Consider the following 6,418-nt stretch of genomic DNA (forward strand, 5'->3'; position numbering starts at 1 on the left):
AGGATTGAGATCTCTACCATTTTGCTGGCTTTCACTGGGGAGACGCTCTCATCAACAAGAAACCATTCACCATTCCCTACCATTTCTGGTGGTCTCCCCAGCATGGAAGTTTGTTCTTTCAAGGTTGAGAAAATAGCCCTATTCTAAAAGGCACTATAAACATGTGTTTTTCTGGAACATTTTTTAGAAGTCACCCTTTCTATGTTGCACCTATTAAATTATACATTTACCCTATGTTTAATTTTTAAAAGAATTTGTGAAAAATATGCAGTATAAAATATAAGGTGAAGAAATTGAGGCAAAAAGAAAAAAAGTATGAAGGGAATATTGGTCATTAGCCAGGATTCTCTTTGAACTTATACTAGAAAGAGATTTGTTTTAAAGATTCAGCTCACAAAATTATGGAAACTGAAAAGTCCAAGCTCTGCAAGATAGGTCAGCAGTCTAGTAATGCAAAATGATATAAGGTTGCAGTTCAAGTCCGAAAGCCAAGAAGAATTTCTTCTTGTTTGGGGAAGTCTTGTCTTTCTTCTTAGTAATGCCTTCAACTGATTGAATGAGGCCCACCCACATTAAAGAAGGCAATCTGCTTTTCTCAAAGTTCCCCAACTTATATATTAATTTCATCCAAAAACACCTTCACAGAAGCATATAGAATAATGTTTGACCACATATCTGGGCACTATGGTCTAGCCAGGCTAACACATAAAATTAACCACCACAAGTGCCCCCAACTGCATAATATGGAATCTTATTTATATAGCTGGTCTATAATTATACTCTCAGTTTCCTAGTTAACAAAGCAAAGAATAAAACAGTCATTCCTTCAGAAAAACGTTTTTCTAGTTGAGACACCTAAGAAAACTCATTGGCCCTCACGGAGAGGGCACTATGTGATGCAGTAGCAGCCTCCCAGTCAGCTTCCCTAAACAAACCCGGTAGTATAATTCCACAGCTAACACCCAGCCAGGCAAATGAGCAAGCCATCAGATGATTCGAGTACCCAGTCTGGAATGAGAATTGAAGGTGAGAGTTGGTCCAGTTGATGCCAAGTGGAACAGAAACATTTGTCTTCACAAGTCTCACCTAAATTGAAGAAACGTTCATAAAATAAATGTTATTGTTTTAAGCTACTAAATTTTGGAATGATCTGTAATACAGCAATAGATATCAGAATAGAAGGATGCCCAGAGACTCCCTACTTATTAACATAAGAGTACTTTATAGGAATCTCCCAAATCTATTGACCTGACGACTTGGATCTTAGTGCCATGCACAAGTGTATGTGTGTAGCTGACTATTTAGGCAAGTTTCCCAACAATACAAAGAAAGGACAGATAAAATAACCAAGAATACTATCAAAAGCCATAAAGGGAATTTAAGAACCTAACCTTGAAGGTGTCCAAAACTCTAAGCTGGACACTTCTTTTATTATTATTTTTTATTTAAATTCAACTTAATTAATTCAGAGGTAGAATTTAGTGATTCATCAGTTGCATATAACACCTGGTGCGCATTACTTCAAGTGCCCTCCTTAATGACACTCCTCTTTCAAAAACAATGTCATGGAACTTCTGATGAGCAACCTAGATCAGGACTAGGGCTGGCCAAACCATCTTTATGTGAAATGGGATGCCACTGCAAATTAACAAGCCAGTGGATTTTGAAATAGAGAGTTTAGCCTTTAATTTATTTTGGCCAGAGTGCTTTTCAACAGAAGTGTAAATCAAGTTTAAGAAATTGGCTCCTAAAAGACATGAAGCTACAGATTAGTTGCAATTAGTTCATTTAAGGTTCATTCTTAAGTTCAAAATAATAAGATGGACTCTGGGGCTTAGGGCAAACAGAATGTCTATATTTTTAATATGAATATTTAGCTAAAAGCCCACTATGTTTGTGATAAGTCTTTCATGAGGCTAGAGATGATACAGAGAGTGGAAGAGAGAATGAATAAACTTAGGAACATGGGCTTGTAGTTTGATGTGATGTATGAATTTGCAGGTATGAGAATTGAAAGTGAAGGTTATAAGTGAATAGATATGAGTGAATAAAAACTTTGAAAATAAAGAATAAGCCTTAAAGAGAATGGAATATGGAAAATCCTTCAACTTCATTTCTTTGCAACACCTTTCCCAAAACTACATGCTTTCATGACCCTGACCTATTTTTTTTCTCCAATTCACCATTCTGTCCCCAAATGCCCTAACTTTGCCACTCTAGGATCTTTTCCTGTAATATCCTCAGGGGAGTGTTTTGAAATGGAAAATATATCAAGTCATGCAGTCCTAGATTTGGAGGTCACATCTGCCTCTAGCTAATTGTTGAGTCTTTTGTTATTTATGACCATCAGTTTCAAGACTTGTTAAATAAGGATAAAATATGCACCCGTATAGTGGTTATATGGTTCATGAAGATAGTAGTCATGTAACATTTACCACAATATCAGAGGATAACATGTAAGACAAGTTCAGTAAAGGATAATTTCCCCAGAACCCCTAATTCCTTACTCAGTGACTCCTATTATGCTGTGCAATCCCGATGCAGTGTCATCTCCTACACAGAGTGAAGGCCCCCAACCAAGTTTAATTTCTTTCTTCTGGCAGTCCCAGCACCTTAACTACACCATAGTGTCTTAATTCTATTACATGCCTGTATATCCCTTGTAGATTTGGGACTTTATTAATTCCTTGTGTGTTTTGTACCTTCATGATGATAAGTCTAGAAATTTTTGTTTTGTAATAAAGGCACTTATAAACATGACATTTATAAAAATTAGTATGTGCCATTTGAAGGAAGTCAAATGTGGATTAGTCAGTATTTGGAAATGTTTTCGTCTGTGTTATAGAGGCCATCTCTCTTCATCTGGCTTCCACTTGCCTAACTGTCAGCCTTATTTGATTTATGGAGATTCCTTCCTTTTCTTTATGACCTTGACTCTCCTGCTTCCTCAAGTCAGACCTTTTTTTGGTAAACCTATACTGAAATAGGATCGATTGATATTATACTCTTGAAATGTGCGCTAAAGAGGCAATACTAATTGCAAAAAATGGAAAAACCACAGTTGTACATGTTTACTTTTAGGAATGCATTTTTCTCCTAGGGAAGATGTTATGTTTTAAAAGAGATTAAATTGTGATCTCTTTACCTTGATCTACATATTAAACTGCTAGGTTTCTAGGAATAGTGAGTATAATGTAGCTAATGTCTGTTGAGTGTTTAATATGGCAAAAGCACCAAACTAATAGTTTTTTATGTGTCACCTCATTTTTATCACCCTGGCAAACTTAAAAGAAAAATAATATTATTATGTTGATTTCACAGATTAGGAAGCCAAATTAATATTAGACTAATTTGAACTTTATCATCCTTGTTTATATACTTTATAAAATGTATATACAGACTCATATATTGGCAGAAATAGCCCCCACCTAGCACTTATATTTTTATTTGTATCTTTTTCTAGTACTTGGGTAAGTGTATCAAAGATGGTTCTGGCCATTATTAAAGTGGATTTAGTTATTTGACTCTCTTCTCTCATCTTAGAATTCATATGAATGGGAAAACAGATAAATACATTTTATTAGAAAATTGGGAGCAGAGACAGAAAAAGTCAAGGACAGATCAGAAATGGATACTTCCTACTACAAGCACTAAAGGGGGAGGGATGGGAAGAGTCAGAACTACAGGAATACATATAACTTCACAGGCAGATGAAACATTCAAAGGAAAATAGAAGCCATCCTGCTAGTCATATTTATGTGCCTTTACCAAAGCTGTAGAAGTCTAAGACCTACAGTAAACCATTATTGGATTTACTCCACTGACTTCGATGTAGAAAGCAGAAAACCAACCTGAGGTAGCCTTTTCAAATACTTATATTTACCATAGGCTTATCCCACTATATTAAAGAATTCTTCAAAATAAAATAACTTAATCTTTGTAGACCAAATATTCCTATTGATACACATCTCAACCCAACATCCATATTCCATTAAGGTAGAGGTAAAGGCACCTAGGTGGGTACCTAACATGGTGCACTGGTCTCTGAGGCGTAAAGACTTGAGGTCATTTTGCAATCCATCAAATGTGATTGATTCTATCTTCCTGGAACCTTCCAAGGCCATCACTGTGGATTGGATCCAATGGGAAATGTCTCATTAGGGCAAATTCCAAAACCTTTCCTTCCAGATAGAGAAAAGCAGAGGGAGAGCACACTGTGCTACCGTGGAATGAATTGCCATGGAGAAATAAAAGGCAAATGTTCTTAAACTTCCAGTCTGTGATTAGTTCCTCTAGGAATGTTGCTGTCCATACCCTTGATAAGACTGCCTGTCGCAGGCAGCCCCAATGGCTCAGCGGTTTAGCTCTGCCTTCGGCCGGGGGTGTGATCCTGGAGACTCTGGATCCAGTCCCACTTTGGGTTCCCTCCATGGAGCCTGATTCTCCCTCTACCTGTGTCTCTGCCTCTCTCTCTCTCTATCTCTATCTCTCATGAATAAATTAAAAAAAAAAAAAAACCACTGTCGCAAATTAAAAATACCAATATCGTTCTAGATGTGATTAGTATATATGCTGGTTTAACTAACCCACCAAAACTCGCTGTAGGCTTTGTAGCTATGCAAATTAGGCATCCCAAATGTTTCGATGCTGATAGGTTCAGTGGTATTGATTAGTGTTGTGGCAAGCTCTAGACTTAGAATTGTAATTCCTGTATTCAGACACTCTACAATTTTTGCCATGAAAAGCACTATGATGTAGTAAAAGACATCATCTTTGAGATACTTCCTAAATTCAAATATAGCCCCTCATATTTATAAAACAACAAAATAATTAACTTCTTTGCACCTTATTTTCCACACATTTAAACTAAGAGTAGTAATATTATTTTTGAGAATTAGAGATAAATTCTATACAATGCATAATGCACATGGTGGGCACACAATAAAAAATTGTTGATATTACTAAAATAGGAAAAATATAATAGAGAAAATCAAAACTCAAATGTTTGGTTTGAAATAATTAACAACATTTCTAAACCCCCCCAAAGGATGAATCTTTTAAAAAGAAAGAAAGATGGAAAAGAAGGAAGGAAGGGAAGAAAGACACATTAACCAATTGCCAATATTAGAAATGAATGTAGGGACATTGCTACATCGTATATATATATATGTATATAGCTACATGCATGTATGTATATATATATATATATGATGTACATTGTTACATCATATATATATATATATGTATGTAGCACACATTTTTAAAAGATTTATTTATTTTAGAGAGAGAGAAAGAGCACAGTGGGTAGGGGCAGAGGAAGGGAGAGAGAGAATCCCAAGCAGATTCCAATGCTGAGCAGCAAGCCAGAAGGTGGGCTCAATCTCTTAACTCTGAGATCATGACCTGTGCTGAAACCAAGAGTCGGACACTTAACTGACTGTGCCACCCAGGTGCCCCTTAAATAAATTTATGTTCAAAATAATTCAGTATATTCAACAACCGAGATACAATAGTCAAATTCCATGAAGAGCACAGATTCCCAAAACCAACAAAAAAAAAAGAAATTCTTTTTTGATTTTTTATTGGCATATAATGAATATATAATGCTTAGTTTCAGGTGTACAACATATTGACTCAGCTATTCTACACATTACTCACTCTCAACATAAGTGTCATCTGTCTTTAAAAAAAGTTTTTTATCTTTACTTTTCATCTCTGTAATTTATTTTTCCTAATTTTTTATTTCAGTATAGTTGACACACAATGTTACATTAGTTTCAGGTATACAACATAGTAATTCAACTTCTTTATGTTATGCTATACTCATCACAAGTGTAGATACCATCTGTCACCATACAGCACTATTACAATATCACCGACCATATTCCTTAGGAAATCATCAATAAAACAAAAGGCAACCTACTGGATGTGAGAAGATACTTGCAAAATATATATCCAAAAAGGGGTTAATATCCAAACTAGATAAAGAATTTATACAACTCAACACCAAAGCATCAAACAGTCCAATTGAAAAATGGGGAGGAAAATTAAATAGACATTTTCTCAAGAAGTTATATAAATGGCCAACAGACACATGAAGAGATGCTCGACATCTCTCATCATCAAGGAAATGCAAATCAAAAACCACCCTATCACCTTATACCTATTAGAATGGCTAAAATAAAAAAGAGAAGACATAACAAGTATTGATGAGAATATGGAGAAAAAGGAAGCTTTGTGCACTGTTGATAGGGATGTAAATTGGTATACTGTGGAAAACAGTATGGAGGTTCCTCAAAAAATTAAAAATAGAAATAGAAATATCATATGATCCAATAATTCCACTACTGGGTATTTACCCAAAGAAATAAAAAACATTCATTCAAAAAGATATGTGTACCCATATATTTACTGTAGC

Source organism: Canis lupus, chromosome 31 (genome assembly GCF_011100685.1).
Source record: "Canis lupus familiaris isolate Mischka breed German Shepherd chromosome 31, alternate assembly UU_Cfam_GSD_1.0, whole genome shotgun sequence".
In the NCBI taxonomy this organism is placed as follows: Eukaryota; Metazoa; Chordata; class Mammalia; order Carnivora; family Canidae; genus Canis; species Canis lupus.